Below are 19001 nucleotides of genomic sequence, written 5' to 3'. Positions count from 1 at the left end.
GGTAATTACTATTCTCACATTTTGTCACTCATATGCTTGTGGTGGTCACTTTGGAGCGAAAAGTGTAGGTGATCGGTTAACTCGTGCCCGGAAACACAAAGGAAATTTTAAAATTTTTAACAAAAGAGATTCGAGCACTTGTGTAGCATTCAAAAACAAACAACCATATGGTGTTTAGAAGTTTTACCTATCAATATCAAAGATTGATTTATGACTCCAACCAAGTTGATAAAAAACTAGGCTCTTGAAGTGGTAGACACTATCTACAAGCTTCCAAGAACACACCTTGCTCAAAATGAATTCAACACTTCAAGCCTTCGAATTAGGACCACGACTAGACGATCTAGCTAGATCCGCTCAAAATATGCACTAGAATATTTAGAGAATTTTGCATTGAGATTTTCCTTTTTTTTTCCTCAAAAATTTGAAAGAAAACTTGGAGAATTTTCTTGAAAGTGTTCGGCCACTTCAAGTGTTGTGTAGTGTGAATATATTTTATGGTCAATGATAATAGATACAATTAAACCATGCATGGAAAAGTCCAAAGCTTGCATGAAAAATTGCACTCAAAGCCTTTAACCCTTCACATTCCCACACACACACATATATATAATATATATATAATCATATATATATATATATACACATTATATATATATATATATATATATATATATATATATATATATTCAAATGGCTTTTGAACTTATTTTAATTAATTATTAAACCTAAACCCATTTAAGTTTAATCAATTAATTAAATTCAACTTGAACTCATTCAATCCCACTAGCAAAAATAATTATATAACACTATTTTATTTTGAGCTCTACAAGACTCAATAGTGTTTAATTAATTCAACACTTGAATTAATTTAATCATTTGAACTTAACAAAATATACTAGTGTAAAATTAATTCAACACTTGAATTAATTAATTAAGTTCAAAATAATAGTTTAGAAAATCAACATTTTCATCAACTAATTATTTTATGTCAAATTTTAATCTTGAAACACATCCACAAATTAAAAGTTACTTTTCCATTTATTCTCCAATTTAGAAGTCAAACTTCTAATTTATTTTACTTATAAACTCCTTTATAAGTTGTTCAACACATTGAACTTATTTTAATCTCAACGGGATCTAGAAAGCTAGTACTTGTGTGACCCTCAATGGTTCACTGATACAACTAGCAGTGGGTTCACATCTCCATGTGATTCAGGATCAACAAGTCCCTTATATGAGCATACCCTATATAGCTCCATTCTTACTGATCAACTCCTTGATAATAAGAACGTCAGAAAACTCAAGTCTGATAGTACCCAACCAGTCATGTTAAACGTCTAGCAGCATCGCTTACATGACTCCTTAGGTATCAAATGATAGTGCCTGCAAGAACCAATCAATTATGGTTAGCGTACAGTATGGTCCCTTCAACTCATATATCCCGACCGATTCGACAACCATTGGTTTATCGAGAATTGTCATTGAATCGATAACTATGTGTCATGTCGTAGTTGCATCGAAGGTGTAATTCAAGAAACCCCTTTCTTAATTACCACCTACTCTGATAAGAGATTTCAAGTTACGTATGCATGAGATCACATAGGATATCCATACCCGTAGGTATGTGGTGAATCCCCGACTACAATGCATCGGCTCCTATATATTTCGTCACAACACTCAACATTGCCACCTGATGACCCCAGTTGAGTCGGTAAACAATTCAAAGTGAAGCACTAGCATATAGAGTCTCCATGTTGTCCCGGGTTATAAGGACTAATGGTGTACAACCATAAACTAGGACTTCTCCACTCGATAAGTGAGAACCACTTGGAAAGTCCTTTAGGGAGGGTTGTTCAGTTCACTCTACAAGGAGCATCTATTTGCATGCTTGGACATCTTCATGTCCCCTACGAATGAAACATGGTACTCACATCGCAAATACTAGTCTCAAGCTCAAGCGGCTTTTATCCTTCTTTATGGCGGCTGAATCGACTAGGAACAGTTTAGAATATACAGTATTCCAAATATGTGTTTCATGATAGTCATCACATGACCGTCTCATATTATTTATACTATTTGTATAATCAAGGGCTTTATCTATGCAGCTAGCATGAGTATAAAGATAAAGATGTGTCAAATTAAATAATGTCAAATATTAATAAAATAAAGATTTTCATACAAGAGTTCTCTCAAGGACCATCGACCAACACATTGGCTCGATGGGCACATACTCTAACAATCTCCCACTTGCACTAGAGCCAACTACCCATATTCTTCAAACCCATTGATTCGCGATGCTTTTCGAACAATGGTCCTAGTAATGGCTTAGTTAGTGGATCAGCAACATTATCTGTGGAGGCGACTCTGTCTAACGAGACCTATCCTCTTTCCACAATCTCCCGGATGATGTGGTATTTTCTCAGTACATGTTTAGATTTCTGATGAGACCTTGGTTCTTTTGCCTGAGCAACGGCACCAGTGTTGTCGCAGTACACCGGGACTGGATCAAATCCATTAGGAATAACGCCCAACTCTTGGATGAAATTCCTAATCCAAAGAGCTTCCTTTGCAGCATCTGATGCAGCAATATATTCTGCCTCAGTGGTTGAATCCGCAGTGCTATTTTGCTTGGAACTCTTCCAACAAATAGCAACACCATTGAGCATGAATATAAAACCGAAAGTTGACTTCGAATCATCAACATCGCTTTGGAAGCTAGAGTTGGTATAGCATTTCAATTTTAGTTCTCCACCCCATAAACCAAGAACATATTCTTAATCCTTCTCAAATACTTGAGAATGTCTTTCACAACTTTCCAGTGTGGAAGACCAGGGTTCGATTGATATCTACTTGTAACTCTAAGTGCAAAGGCCACGTCAGGACGTGTAGATATCATCGCATACATGATACTACCAATTGCAGATGCATTTGGAATGTGTGTCATCGCCTCTATCTCTGCATCATTCTTGGGAGACATGGACTTGGATAGAGACACGCCATGACACATTGGTAGATGTCCTCTCTTAGACTCATCCATCGAGAACCTCTTCATGATGATATCAATGTATGTGGACTGGGTGAGACCAAGCAATATTTTCGATCTATCTCGATAGATTTGTATTCCCAATACAAAAGATGCTTCACCCAAGTCCTTCATCGAGAACTTACTCGATAACCATACTTTAGTTGATTGCAACATTCCTACATCATTCCCAATGAGTAGAATATCATCAATATAAATTACCAGGAATGTCACAGCACTCCCACTGACCTTCTTATACACACAGGGTTCCTCAGGATTCTTAGTAAACCCAAAATCTTTGATTGTACCATCAAATATGAGGTTCCAGCTCTTAGATGCCTGTTTGAGACCATAAATAGATATCTGAAGTTTGCATACTTTATGCTCACTTCCGATATATGTGAAACCTTCAGGTTGAGACATGTAAATTTCTTCCTTAATATCCCCATTAAGAAAAGTTATCTTCACATCCATCTGCCATATTTCATAGTCATACCATGCGGCAATGACTAGCATTATCGTAATAGACTTGAACATTGCGACTGGAGAAAAAGTTTCTTCAAAGTCAACTCCTTGCCTTTGAGTATAACCTTTTGCTACCAATCGAGCCTTGAAGGTCACCCACCTTCCCATCCGTCCCAAGTTTCCTCTTGTAAATCCATTTACACCCTATAGGAATAATTCCTTCAGGTGGATCTACAAGATTCCACACTTGGTTTGAATACATTGAATTCATCTCAGATTCCATAGCTTCAAGCCACTTGGATGAATCGTCATCAGACAATGCTTTCTTGAAGGTCCTTGGATCACATCCATGGTCAGCCTCATCTTGGCCCTCTTCAAAAACCAGACCATATATTATAGGTGGTCTTGAGACCCTCTCGGATCTCCTAGGAAGTTGTATCTCCTCTCTTGGCTGTTCGGGTGTGGGTTCCACAATCGTGCGTGTTTCTCAAACTTCTTCGAGTTCTATCATCTCCCATTTTCTATCCAATAGAAATTCCTACTCCAAGAAGGTTGCATTCCTAGAAACAAACACCTTTGTTTCTTTGGGATGATAGAAATAATATCCAACCGACACTAGTAGAATTACCGTCTTTTACTTCGCATATTAACTGAAGTCGTAGATAGATAAGTACCGAAGTAGATGCACATGAATTAATAGGGTATTGTATTACTTCGCTTAATAACCGAAGTCTTAGACACAAAATTACCGAAGTCTTTGGTCGGTTCACGGAGTCAAAACTGGTTCAATATTGGACCGTTTCTGAAGTAAAAGAATGTCTTTTACTTTAGCGATTTCCTTATTTGATGAAGTAATAGCATATATATTACTTCGGCATTTAAATTGAATGATGAAGTAATTGTTATATTTAACTTCACATGTTATGTATTGTAGTGAAGTAAAAGCATAAATTTTACTTCTGCGGTTTCTTTAAGTGACGAAGTAATAGAATATATATAACTGCGGCATTTACATCGATTGATGAAGTAATAACATAATATATATGTATACATATACATATATAAACACACACACACACACACACACACAAATATATATATATATATATATATATATATATATATATATGTATATATTTCTGAAAATTAAAATATTAGATTCATCAATTATCAATCCAAAAACTAAGAACATCCGTATATTTACCAATCCACAATTATGAATCCACGAATCCACGACTATAGCCCAAAAATACATGTATCCATAAGTATTTTCACAAAACTAAAAGTGTTCTAACAAGTATATTCAATAATCCATAAATACAAAACAAAGATTTATACCAATGTGCACGACCAATTTAAGCACCTACAACCAGGCATTACTTTACATCAGGACTATAAAACACTTTACAAGACGCCAAGTATTGGCCATTTATATTCCTAAGAATATAGTCGAGGGCCTCCATGTCCTTGACTTGGATACTGGATGAAATTACTTAACCCCCACATAAAACGGATGGTCTGCAAACTCCATAATCTGCAGAAATAAATCGATGGAAATCAAAATGAAAATTATAAATCCAAGGCAACTTCAGGGGTGCAAACTAAAGAAAATCAACTAAGGTACTTAGGAAAAGATGAACCAAAATTTAGATAAAGTTTGACTTGGCAGTGCTTGATCCATGAAACTAACTAATCCGAACAACTAAATTGCAAGAGAAAATGACAGAACGATAGGCACTTTGCAAGAATCAACCTCCATTCGCTTTCCAGTTTCATGTCTTCCTACGAATTTCAAGCCAGATTCTTCTAAAATACCAACCATCTCTGGATCACATGTAACAATCAATACAAAAAGTATTTAAGTAAAATTTCAATCAAATAGTTTAGTTTTCCAAATTTTCTCATCAACTAACATCATATTTGTGCCGATGCCGTTCACCCACATGCTCTGAATTATGGTAGCTGCAGGAAAGCAAATACAATTAGAAAGTTTAAAAAAGAATGATTATACAACAATCAAAATGTTTCTAATAGCCATGTGCATTCTCTTGAACACTCGAACAGTTGAGCTTTTTAAGTACTGATATCTGAATCAGGAGACTAAAGATCCACTTGTACGATCCACTTACCCCATTTACTAGTCAAAATGAGGGTTTAGTACATGCTGCCCATAGGGCACTATCCTGCGGGTGATGTGTAACCCCATGATTGGTCAAAATTAGTGGGTCCCACTGATTTTAACCAATCATGAGCCGCCACATCACCCGCAGGGCACTACCCTGCGGGTAGCATCTACTCAACCCAAAATGAGATCATTTCGAGGGGATCTCCATTCTTGGATTTATATTAGAACCCAAAAAAAGTAAGATAGACACAAACAAATATATTGGATATATAACGATAAAGAAAAGTACCAACCTTAGCCCAAGGAAGCTTAACGCCTGAACAACCACGAGGGAATAATCAATTTAATCCGATTATACTCAAAGCAATAAATCTGTTTATCTGCATATACAGCGTGCAACAATGACTTCAATCTGACTAATTGTATGCCAGACCAATAAAAATAAAAACAAGAACAAAATATTAATTAGAAAATCAGAAATTGACTATAACTAAAGTACTACTATGTTTTAACCCATTGCTGGTTGTTTAAAATCGGTAGGCAACAAAAATGGAATATACATAAATGTTTTGAAATAGGCAAATTAAATAACATTAATTTTAATAACTAAATATATAATTAATTTAAACAAACGAAAGAACTAATACCTCAAAATCTGATCCATCGAAGTCGCATGCATATAGAAGAGAAAAAAGAAACAAGTTGCATAAAACGGAAAGTAGAGAAAAATAAGCATGGAAATGAATTAGGAAAAACTTACAGTGACACACAAAACATAAATTAAAACTTACTTGCATTCAAGGATAAGGCTTTCGACTTTGGCAAGAGAGTTGGGTACCAGTCCCCTTAGGCTGTTGTTAAGATGGCTGTCTTGCTTGAAGAATTTTAAAATATGAATCAATATAAAGAACATGCAAATACCCAAAATTTAATGGAAAAAGTTCTAAAAGCTCACAAATAGTTCAAGTTCTTCAATTTTCCAATAGAATCGGGTATGTCACCAAACGGCTTGTTGTCGGACAGATCAAGTGTTTGAAGCTTTTCTAGTTTACCAATTTCATCCGGAATTGGACCTGTAATATCATTATTTTGCAGTAACATACAAATTCCCAAATGGAAGAAATATTCAGGTTGTAAATATTTACAATGTTTCTAACTTCGATATAGCAAAACAAATTATGTGAAAGATCATGCTTACAAATTTTTCAGAGAGTTCAGTTTCTTCAATGTTTTTCCCCCCTGTTGTGTTAACTTCGATATAGCAAAACAAATTATATGAAAGATCATGCTTACAAATTACGCAAGGAATTGATCATGCTCACATAATTACGTAAAATTTTCATTTACAAGTTTTGTGATTTAATGAATAATATGATAGTGAGTTGGGGAGGAGCCTTCAATTTCATGTATTATTCTTGTCAAGTTTCTCGTGTCGTGCGATTATCGTAGGAACAGAAACATACACTCTTTATTGAATCTGGGGAACGTTATTTGGAAAGTAATACAAATGATTTATTTTGTCTTTATATGCAATACCTCAGAAAAAATTGAACCATGGATCAGATTTGTTCCAGAAACGATACCCAAAGTTTGACATCGTAGAAACGGGGTTACTCACAAGTCATAACGACATGCTATGGACCAGATTGGATGGCTTCTTCCATCTTCTTTTTCATCTTGTAATGTAACGTAGCAGGGGTGCAAATTAGTGGTGTTTCACCTGCAGATAGATAACATGACATCTAAAAAACAGCTTCTTTGTATGTAATGTGCTACCTCCCCTTCAATACAAAACACTCTAGGAAAAAATGCCCATGAAACTAAAAAAAAAAACAGTGGCAGCAACGCAAAACAAACTAACTTCTCTACTTTCAGAAGCAAAATCAGGTCACACAGAAGTAAATGGAAAGGATTGACAGATGAGAAAAATACCATACTCTACTGGATATAATGAAAGCTAAACACAACAATATAATAGATTTTAAAAATAGTGTGTGGAAAGGGAAAGCAGAAAGAGAATAAAATGTTGGAGTACGCGGCGATCAGATCAATCAGGATTGATACCCGGTGCAGCGGAAGTTTAAAATTTTATATGGAACGATTCCATAATGAGTATCAACCTTACGATTAAATTGTGTGTGTGTAAAAATTAAATAACGATTATAAAATTTTTACCTCCAATCTCGAAGCGAGATTTTGGACACCAACAGATTTCTCTGCTCTTGTTGTATATCCCTGGAACTGATGGACGAACTGTTCTTCAATCAGGTCCACGAACGGATATTTAATCCCTCTGATAGATTGCACTAGAAAATCTATCAGAAGTTTCTATGAAGAGATTAATGAATTTGATCCGTTAAACCAGACTGTAAATCAAAATTCACAGACTGGATTTTACCGAGCAGAGGGGAGAGGGGGTCGGCCACTTCAGAGAGAAAAATAGGGTTTTTTCGAAAATTGTGACCTTGTTGTGTGTAATTTCTGTACTGCAATAACTTATTTATAATGTAGGCCACTAACAGCTTAGGGCCCATTAGTCATAAGTTCAAGCCCGACAAGCAAAGCCCGCATGTTCAGAAATTAATATAAAATTCATCGTGACTCCGATTGATAAACCGATTTCACCAATGTGCACAGAAACCATTTCTGCACCTTTTAAAGTCAAGATAAATTTTTCTGAATCCGAATTCAGTGATTTCCAAAAATGCCCATCCCTATGTCATTTTAGGAAATCTTACTCCTCTACTCATAATTAAGAAGTCCAACTTCTTTGTTCATTAAATTTAACTCTTTAAATTTAACTATCTCAACGGGGATTAAAAATCCATTACACTGTGTGACCCTCAATGGTTCAGGAATACAGCTAGCCGTGGGCTCACAACTCCTTGTGACTCGGAACAAAAATTTCCGACTTGCCCATCGAATCATGGTAAGAGCGCCTAGCAACATCGCCCCATGATTCCCTAGGTATCACTGATAGTGCCTACAAGAACCAATAGATTTTGGTTAGCATACAGTACGGTCCCTTCATCCAAATATCCCGATCGAATCAACAACCATTGGTATATCGAGAGTCGTTCGAGATTCGATAACTATGCAATACATCTTGAAGATCAAATAGTGACATCGCATGTGTTACTAAGAAACCATTTCTTAAAACACATCATGTACTCTGGCCAAAGATTCGTCACACTAATATCTCCTCAGATCGCATAGGATATCCACACTCGCAAGTATGTGGTGAATCCTTGACAACAAAGCATCGACTCCTATATGTGTTGTAACTGTACCCAATCCCGACACCTGATGACCCCAATAGAGTCGGTAAACGAGTCAAAGCACAGTACTAGCATATAGAGTCTCAATGATGTTTCAAGTAGTAAGGACTAATGGTGTACAACCAAAACCGCGGACTTTATCCACTCGATAAGTGATAACCACTTGGAAAGTCCGGATAGGGTAGTTCGATCATTCATCGTATGAATATCCATTTTCATGCTTCGAACATCTCTATGTTCCTTACCAATGAAACGTGGTACTCTGCATTGTAAATACTAGTCTCAAGCTCGAGCGATCCTTATCCTTATTATCGGACGGCTCAATCGACTAGGAACATTTTAAAATATACAGTGACTATAAGATGTGTTTCATGATAGACATCCTCATGTACTACCACATCTTACATACACTATAGTATATTCAAGGTCTTTATCAAAACAACAATAGTATATCACAATATCACAATATGAAGAAAGATAAAGTCATTGCCATTAATAAAAGTGTAAATTATATTAAACAAAAGATTGTTTATACAAAGAGTCATCAAAGCCCTTAGCCACAAGTTGGCTCACCGGGCACCCACTCTTTCAATCTCCCACTTGCCCTATAGCCAACTAGTCATACTACGTAGACCCATTGCTTCGCGATGTTTGTCAAATAATGGTCCTGGCAAGGGCTTAGTAAGTGGATCAGCGATATTGTCTGCAGAGGCCACTCTTTCGACAGTGATGTCTCCTCTTTCCACAATCTCCCGGATGATGTGGTATTTCCTCAGTACGTGTTTGGATCTTTGATGAGACCTTGGTTCCTTTGCCTGAGCAATGGCACCCGTGTTGTCACAGTACACCGGTACTGGACCAACAACTTCAGAAATAACGCCCAACTCTTGGACGAAATTCCTCATCCAAACGGCCTCTTTAGCAGCAGCTGATGCTGCAATGTATTCTGCCTCAGTGGTGGAATCCGCTGTGGTGTCCTGCTTGGAACTCTTCCAAGAGAAAGCACCGCCATTGAGCATGAACACAAATCCAGAGGTTGACTTCGAGTCATCCACGTCACTTTGGAAGCTAGAGTCGGTATAGTCTTCCAATTTTAGTTCTCTTCCTCCATATACCATGAACATATTCTTAGTCCTTCGTAAGTACTTAAGAATGTCCTTCACGGCTTTCCAATGCATTTGACCGGGATTAGCTTGATATCTGCTCGTGACACTCAGAGCAAATGCTACATCCGGTCTGGTAGATATCATCTCATACATGATACTACCTATGGCTGATGCATATGGTACATGTGTCATTTTCTCTATCTCTTCATCAGTATTGGGACACATAGACTTGGATAGAGAAACTCCATGACACATGGGTAGATGTCCTCTCTTGGACCCATCCATTGAAAACCGTTTCAATATGGTGTCGATGTAGGTTGATTGAGTGAGTCCTATCATTCTCTTAGATCTATCTCTATAGATCTGTATCCCAAGAATATAGGATGCCTCACCCAAATCCTTCATCGAGAATCTACCTGATAACCATATCTTCGTTGAATGCAACATCCCTACGTCATTCCCAATGAGTAGGATGTCATCAACATAAAGTACTAAGAATGTCACAGCATCCTTAACTACTTTCTTGTACACGCATGGTTCCTCCGGGTTCTTGATGAAACCAAAATCCTTTATTGTTTCATCAAATTTCTGGTTCCAACTTCTTGATGCTTGTTTTAGACCATAAATTGATCTCTGAAGCTTGCATACCTTATGCTCGCTTCCCATGGATGTGTACCCCTCAGGCTGCTTCATATAGATTTCTTCCTTAATGTCTCCATTAAGGAAAGCAGTCTTCACATCCATTTGCCATATCTCATAGTCATACCAAGCAGCTATGACAATAAGGATTCTTATGGACTTGAACATTGCAACTGGTGAAAAGGTTTCATCATAGTCAACTCCTTGTCTTTGAGTATAACCTTTCGCCACCAATCGCGCCTTGTAGGTCAATACCTTACCATCAGGCCCAAGATTTCTCTTGTAGATCCATTTACACCCTATTGGAACAATTCCATCGGGAGGATCTACTAAAGACCAAAATTGTTTTGTATGCATCGAATCTATTTCCGACTGCATAGCTTCAAGCCATAAATTTGAATCCGCATCAGAAATTGCTTCCTTGAAGTTTCTTGGATCACATCCAACGTTGGGTTCATCTTGATCCCCTTCAAGAAGAAGACCATATCGAATAGGAGGTCTAGAAGTCCTCTCGGATCTTCTAGGTACAGGCGTGTCCATCAATGGTTCCTGAGGTGTAGGATCGTTATTTTGTATTTCGGGTTCTTCTCGAATTTCTTCGAGTTCCATCATCTCGCCTTTCTTATCCAATAAGAACTCCTTCTCCAAGAAGGTGGCATTCCTTGAAACAAACACCTTTGTTTCAGCAGGATAATAGAAATAATATCCGATTGAATTCTTCGGATACCCTACAAAATAACATAAGCTGGATCGACTATCCAACTTATCTCCCACTGTCCGCTTCACGTAAGCTGGACATCCCCAAATCCTCAAGTACGAATACTTAGGAGCTTTGCCATTCCATAACTCGTATGGTGTTTTGTCCACTGCTTTAGTGTGGACGTTGTTCAACAACAATACCGCCGTTTCAAGCGCATAGCCCCAAAACGAAGGTGTAAGCTCAGTGAAGCTCATCATGGACCGAACCATGTCCAACAAAGTTCGATTACGACGCTCCGATACACCATTAAGTTGTGGTGTCATAGGAGGAGTCCACTGAGAGAGAATCCCATTCTCTTTTAGATAGTCCAAAAACTCGGTACTTAAGTATTCTCCACCTCGATCCGATCGAAGTGCTTTAATACTTTTACCTACCTTGTTTTCTACTTCAGCCTTGAATTCTTTGAACTTTTCAAATGCTTCAGACTTATATTTCATTAAATATAAATACCCATACCTAGAATAATCATCAGTAAAGGTAATGAAGTAGGTGTGGCCATATTGAGTACCAACTCTAAATGGACCACAAACATCTGTATGGATCAAATCCAACATATTTTGACTACGCTCAGGTTTCCCCTTAAAAGGAGATTTAGTCATTTTTCCTTTTAGGCAGGATTCACAAGTAGGTAGAGAGTTAATATCAGACATATCAAACATGCCCTCTCCCACTAGCTTGTTCATCCTCCTTGAGGAAATATGACCTAGCCTAGCGTGCCAAAGGTTTGCCGGGTTTTGGCTATCGATTTTCCTTTTGTTTGTTGTTGCCGGTTTATCAACATAATTTATTGGAACGTCTTTTAGTTTTAAGTTGTATAGATCGTTTTCAAGTTGTCCATTTCCAATCAAACATTCATTCTTGTATATATTGCAAATCCCATTCACAAAATTGCAAGAATAACCATCTCTATCAAGCATAGAAACAGAAATAATGTTTTTAATCAAATCTGGAACAAATAAAACATCTCTAAAAAGTAACTTAAAACCGTTCTGCAAAATTAAATAAATATCTCCCACAGCTTTAGCTTCAACTCTGGAACCATTTCCGAGCCTCAGCTGGGTCTCACCCATTCTAAGCCTGCGACTTCTTGTCATCACCTGCAAATCATTGCAAATGTGAGATCCACATCCGGTATCCAATACCCAAGAAGTAGTATTAAGTGAAACATTTATTTCAATATAGAACATACCCTTCGCAGTTCGCAACTGCTCTAGATATTCCTTGCAGTTACGCTTCCAATGACCGGGCTTCTTGCAGTAATGGCAAACATCCTTGGATTTTTCCATGTTTGAAGCCTTTGTCTTGTACTTCTTCTCGGGTTCGATTTTCTTGGGTGGGGCAGAACGTTTCTTATCCTTTGTACTTGGCCCCTTCTTAGCAGAAGAAGAGGAGCCCACCAAGAAAGCCGGTTTATCCTTCTTTAATGTGGATTCATATGTCACAAGCATATTGACCATCTCTTCAAGGGAGGCCTCTATCTTGTTCATATTGAAATTCACCACAAATCCGTCAAACGAAGAAGGAAGAGACAGAAGTAGTAAGCCCACGTTGAGTTCATGCTCCAACACCAAATCAAGGGTTACCAACTTCTGTATGAGCCAAATCACTCGTACCCCATGATCACGGACCGAAGTCCCTTCACGCATGCGACACGTCATTAGCTCCTTTACAGTAGCGAACCTTTCAGCCCTCGATTGAGTCCCAAAAAGTTCCTTGAGTTGTACGTGAATGTCAGCAGCATTCATGGTGTCCTCAAATCGCCTCTGGAGTTCATCAGACATCGAGGCTTGCATATAGCATTTGGCCTTGATATCATGGTCCCACCATGTATCAAGTTTGGCTAACTCTTCCGGACTTATGTCAGCTGGTGCTTCCTTCGGAGGAGATTTTTCTAACACGTAGAGCATCTTCTCCGAAGTCAAGACAATCTTCAACTTACGGAACCATTCCGTATAGTTTGCGCCAGTCAACTTATTTTGTTCGAGGATCGAGAAAAGTGGATTACGCGAATTCATCTTATGAAATACTGAAAAGAAACAGACAAATATCAGTGATTGTTTAAGTAATTTACTAAGACATAAAATAGGCGAAATTTATTTTATGAATCTCACTCCCACTATTTTAACGATTTCACTACCCTTTAGTGAAAATGGGAAACTGTTTTCCTTAGTGAGAACATGGAGTCCAATTGACAAACTATGGTCCCGAATAATATCAGCCAACCATAATTTTCAAAAGGTAGAGTCCAATTGCTTCCAAAGCAACCTCCACGTGTTTACCTCATGTCCAATAAGGGCCCAATAATATGACGCCGATTATTGTGACATGTCAAGATGACCCATCAATATTAAGTTGTGATGGACGGTCGCCATGTGGATCCCCCAATAATATGAGCCGATCCCATGGAAGTTCCACCCAACTTACAACATATGTCGATCCAATGTACAGCTTTTCGACGAACGGGCCCCCCCAATAATATGTGCCGGACCGTATCCGCGGGTAGCATCTCATACATTGATCGTTGATGGAAGGTAGGAACATTTAAACAAATTTAAATTTCCTTTATTTATCTTGATATCAATTTTAAATCATATTTAAAATGAGGGATTTTAATTTTTGAAAATTTGTCTCATCATTTTTAAAATTTTGTATGCTTGCCGGATTCACACAATTTTGTCTAAAACATGCATACAACAATAATATCACATATTATATAGGATGATCGATTCCATTTCTAATCGACCCGTGGTTGCCAATCACGAGTCTTAGTCCAATCCTAGGTAATATGCAGTATGCAATGCAATCCTATTACATTTTCTTCCAATTTACATTTCTTCTGTCTTTATTGTCTGTTGGGCCCACCTCCATCTTCAAATCTTGATCTCCCACTAAATCTAATGTATTTACAATAAATAACAATGACAAGTAGGGGATACATTTTTAAGGGGTGGGAACGGGCCATAAACCAAGCCCAATTTTATTACATATGACAATTCATATTGGGCCATAAACCAGACCCATTAATAAAACCAACAACAATAAAACAAATGTAAATTCCTAACATACACCTACAAAATTGGTCATGGCAATCGATCATCCTTATCCAATAACATTTAATTCAAAATTAATTATTGGATAACATGCAATGGCAATTTAAATTTAAAAGGATAAAATCATATTTCATACATAAAATCTTATTTTACATACAAAATCATATTTTATCTTTTTATCAAATAAAATCATATTTTATCTATAAAATCCAATTTTATACATAAAATCATATTTTATCAATATATCCATAAGATCATATCTTATCATCAATTGTACCCAAAATAATTAATTTCAAAATTCAATTTAACGGATAAAATATTTAAATTTTCCAAAAATTCAAATTTATCCAAAAATCAATTTAAAAATTTTCGGACTCGAACAATTCGATCCGACGCCTCGTGGACCAATCAAAAATAATTTTCGATCGGACCAAAAATAGAATTTTAACATATTAAAATTTAATTTAAAAATTAAAAAATAATTTTTCCCGCGGGCCGCCCGGGACATTCCCGGGTTGCCCGCGCCCTAATGGGGTCGGGCCGGGCAGCCCGGCTGCCCCTAGGGCAGCGCCCAGCGCTGCGCTGGGCAGCGACCATCGCTGCCCCCCCCGGGCAGCGATCCAATCGCTGCCCGGGTTTTTGCCCGAAATTTTTTTTTTTTTTTTAAAATATTTATTTTGTTTCAAAAACCGAGGCTTAAAAATTTTTGTACAATCGATTAATTTAATCGCTTGATCTGAGCAACCTGTCTCTGATACCACTGTTGGAGTACGCGGCGATCAGATCAATCAGGATTGATACCCGGTGCAGCGGAAGTTTAAAATTTTATATGGAACGATTCCATAATGGGTATCAACCTTACGATTAAATTGTGTGTGTGTAAAAATTAAATAACGATTATAAAATTTTTACCTCCAATCTCGAAGCGAGATTTTGGACACCAACAGATTTCTCTGCTCTTGTTGTATATCCCTGGAACTGATGGACGAACTGTTCTTCAATCAGGTCCACGAACGGATATTTTATCCCTCTAATAGATTGCACTAGAAAATCTATCAGAAGTTTCTACGAAGAGATTAACGAATTTGATCCGTTAAACTAGACTGTAAATCAAAATTCACAGACTGGATTTTACCGAGCAGAGGGGAGAGGGGGTCGGCCACTTCAGAGAGAAAAATAGGGTTTTTTCGAAAATTGTGACCTTGTTGTGTGTAATTTCTGTACTGCAATAACTTATTTATAATATAGGCCACTAACAGCTTAGGGCCCATTAGTCATAAGTTCAAGCCCGACAAGCAAAGCCCGCATGTTCAGAAATTAATATAAAATTCATCGTGACTCCGATTGATAAACCGATTTCACCAATGTGCACAAAAACCATTTCTGCACCTTTTAAAGTCAAGATAAATTTTTCTGAATCCGAATTCAGTGATTTCCAAAAATGTCCATCCCTATGTCATTTTAGGAAATCTTACTCCTCTACTCATAATTAAGAAGTCCAACTTCTTTGTTCATTAAATTTAACTCTTTAAATTTAACTATCTCAACGGGGATTAAAAATCCATTACACTGTGTGACCCTCAATGGTTCAGGGATACAGCTAGCCGTGGGCTCACAACTCCTTGTGACTCGGAACAACAATTTCCGACTTGCCCATCGAATCATGGTAAGAGCGCCTAGCAACATCGCCCCATGATTCCCTAGGTATCACTGATAGTGCCTACAAGAACCAATAGATTTTGGTTAGCGTACAGTACGGTCCCTTCATCCAAATATCCCGATCGAATCAACAACCATTGGTATATCGAGAGTCGTTCGAGATTCGATAACTATGCAATACATCTTGAAGATCAAATAGTGACATCGCATGTGTTACTAAGAAACCATTTCTTAAAACACATCATGTACTCTGGCCAGAGATTCGTCACACTAATATCTCCTCAGATCGCATAGGATATCCACACTCGCAAGTATGTGGTGAATCCTTGACAACAAAGCATCGACTCCTATATGTGTTGTAACTGTACCCAATCCCGACACCTGATGACCCCAATAGAGTCGGTAAACGAGTCAAAGCACAGTACTAGCATATAGAGTCTCAATGATGTTTCAAGTAGTAAGGACTAATGGTGTACAACCAAAACCGCGGACTTTATCCACTCGATAAGTGATAACCACTTGGAAAGTCCGGATAGGGTAGTTCGATCATTCATCGTATGAATATCCATTTGCATGCTTCGAACATCTCTATGTTCCTTACCAATGAAACGTGGTACTCTGCATCGCAAATGCTAGTCTCAAGCTCGAGCGATCCTTATCCTTATTATCGGACGGCTCAATCGACTAGGAACAGTTTAGAATATACAGTGACTATAAGATGTGTTTCATGATAGACATCCCCATGTACTACCACATCTTACATACACTTTAGTATATTCAAGGTCTTTATCAAAACAACAATAGTATATCACAATATCACAATATGAAGAAAGATAAAGTCATTGCAATTAATAAAAGTGTAAATTATATTAAACAAAATATTGTTTATACAAAGAGTCATCAAAGCCCTTAGCCACAAGTTGGCTCACCGGGCACCCACTCTTTCATAAAATAATATATTAATGTAATGTTGATACTTCAAACCAACAAACCAATTATAAACCTGAAACTTTATATACAAAGTGTGTAAACTGAATTCTCGGCTGAATTTAACTGCCATATACCTGAAGTTATAATCAAAATAATTCTTTATCTTATGCCAGTTGATTTAACTCCCATATACCCAAAGTTAGCAATAGTTGATATACTGAAGTGACTATAGTATATTTTATAACAACACATGTTGGAAAACTATATATTAATTATATCTTTAACTACATTGGCCGAGTACTTTACAATGAGTGACTTTATTTTCCTTATAATTGTCAACTTTTTAATTTTTGGGCCAAAAATTGCAGTTGGCAAGATCATCTGGAGAGAAAATTCCACACATAAAGCCTACGGTGAGAACCAACAAATATATATCAATTGTGCCCACCCTTTTTTTTTTTTAAAAGAAAATGTCATCGACTTATAAAAACAATGTCATTTCTCATTCCATTGGAATTAAAAGGGAACAACATGATTCTAAATGCTTATGCACTTAGATTCTATCGAAGCTTAAATATGACGGTAACGGGAATAAGCATACAGAACAGCCCTCAATGCCATTTAAAATTCGACACTTGCATTGGAGTATCCTTCTATAATTATTTCCTCTCGTCCCCCGGCTACATCCCGAATACGGACGGAATACATCTCCATAACTCCAAATATGTGCTTATTCGTAATTCCAATCTTGCTTGAGTACGTAAATAAGCACATCATGCAAAAACTACCTAAAAATTTTCATTCGTATGTGAATATGAAATAATTAAGTAAAGTGTTGGTCATGTTAAAAAACATGATAAACCAAGTATCACCTCTGAAATAATCAAATAAGCACAAACAAAATAATACTTCTCGCAAAATATTTTAAAAATCGAGGAAATGTATATGCACAACAAACTAAAATCTGTGACTCTTGTATTCCTTCTTCTTCATTTGACTAAACAGAGGATTTCCTCTCTTTTTTCAAAACTAAGCTTGCGATTTTTTAAATCGATTTCTAAACAAAATAGAGTATTTTTGCCTTCGGCTTCACACTCGATCTATGCATGATGGAATGAAAGTTACAATAATTATGCAAAAGTATTTTCAAAGACAATGGGTTTACTCCATCCCCACGAACCACCCGTAAATATGATTTGATTTTGTTTAATAGAAAAAAAAATCAGAAATTTAGTTTTAATGGTATTACAATGAGAAGACCAGTGCACAACTCTGCATAAAAGAGAACAGAAAAAAAGCATGAAATACAAGCTACCAGATGCATTTAGAGCACACAAACGAATCAACACAAGAATACTGAACCTGAAATCCATTGACAAGGACGAACGATGTGTGCAACCAATATGGCAAGATTGAGTTTATACACCGAATTGATATAAAAAAAAACAGAAGGCTTCAGATCTTGTGCTTTCGAACCCAAGTGTTAACTAGCAGTTGTTGGTGTGGTGGAACGCCGGAGACTCAAAATCAGTGGCTAGGGTTTTACAGAAAATGGGAATCATAATAACGATGAAGCGAAGAGGATAGATCTTTTATCTGGTTTCCCCTTTTCTACTTCAGCACCAATATAAATTATATATTTTTTAAATTTATTACCTCATCAAATTGTCCATGCGGAAGTAATAAGTTGCCCCAAATTAGTTGTGAAGCCTGTTTTTTAACATCTGAAGTATAAATCCATTTTTTACTTCGTCATTCTTATTATTGAAGTCTATTGTTATATATTACTTCACAATTTATAATCTCTGAAGTAAAAAATGGCGAAGTAAAAACCAAAAATTCTACTAGTGCGAATTCCTTGGATATCCCACGAAGTAGCATAAAATGGATCGAGCATCCAATTTATCTCCCACTGTCTGCTTCACATAAGCAGGGAACCCCCATATTCTAAGATAAGAATACTT

General features: G+C 37.0%; 1 long non-coding RNA gene across 3 annotated transcripts; it reads right to left on the bottom strand.

Annotated features, from left to right (window-relative positions):
• Window positions 1–4689: 4689 nt before the first annotated feature.
• LOC140866285 (uncharacterized) lies at window positions 4690–18638 on the bottom strand. Of its 3 annotated transcripts, none has more exons than XR_012144841.1 (8): window positions 18400–18638; window positions 6814–7335; window positions 6571–6688; window positions 6407–6489; window positions 5909–5995; window positions 5404–5452; window positions 5244–5314; window positions 4690–5024 (listed from the first exon to the last, which is right to left on the bottom strand). It is a non-coding gene; the product is annotated as an uncharacterized lncRNA (long non-coding RNA). The 3 variants fall into 3 exon arrangements; XR_012144842.1 differs by having other exon boundaries at window positions 7152–7335; XR_012144840.1 differs by having other exon boundaries at window positions 7234–7335.
• Between the last annotated feature and the right edge of the window lie 363 nt (window positions 18639–19001).

Source organism: Henckelia pumila, chromosome 4, assembly GCF_033568475.1.
Source record: "Henckelia pumila isolate YLH828 chromosome 4, ASM3356847v2, whole genome shotgun sequence".
Classification (NCBI taxonomy): Eukaryota; Viridiplantae; Streptophyta; class Magnoliopsida; order Lamiales; family Gesneriaceae; genus Henckelia; species Henckelia pumila.
Note: the sequence above shows the minus strand (reverse complement) of the source record. Positions and strands in the feature narration are given on the sequence as shown.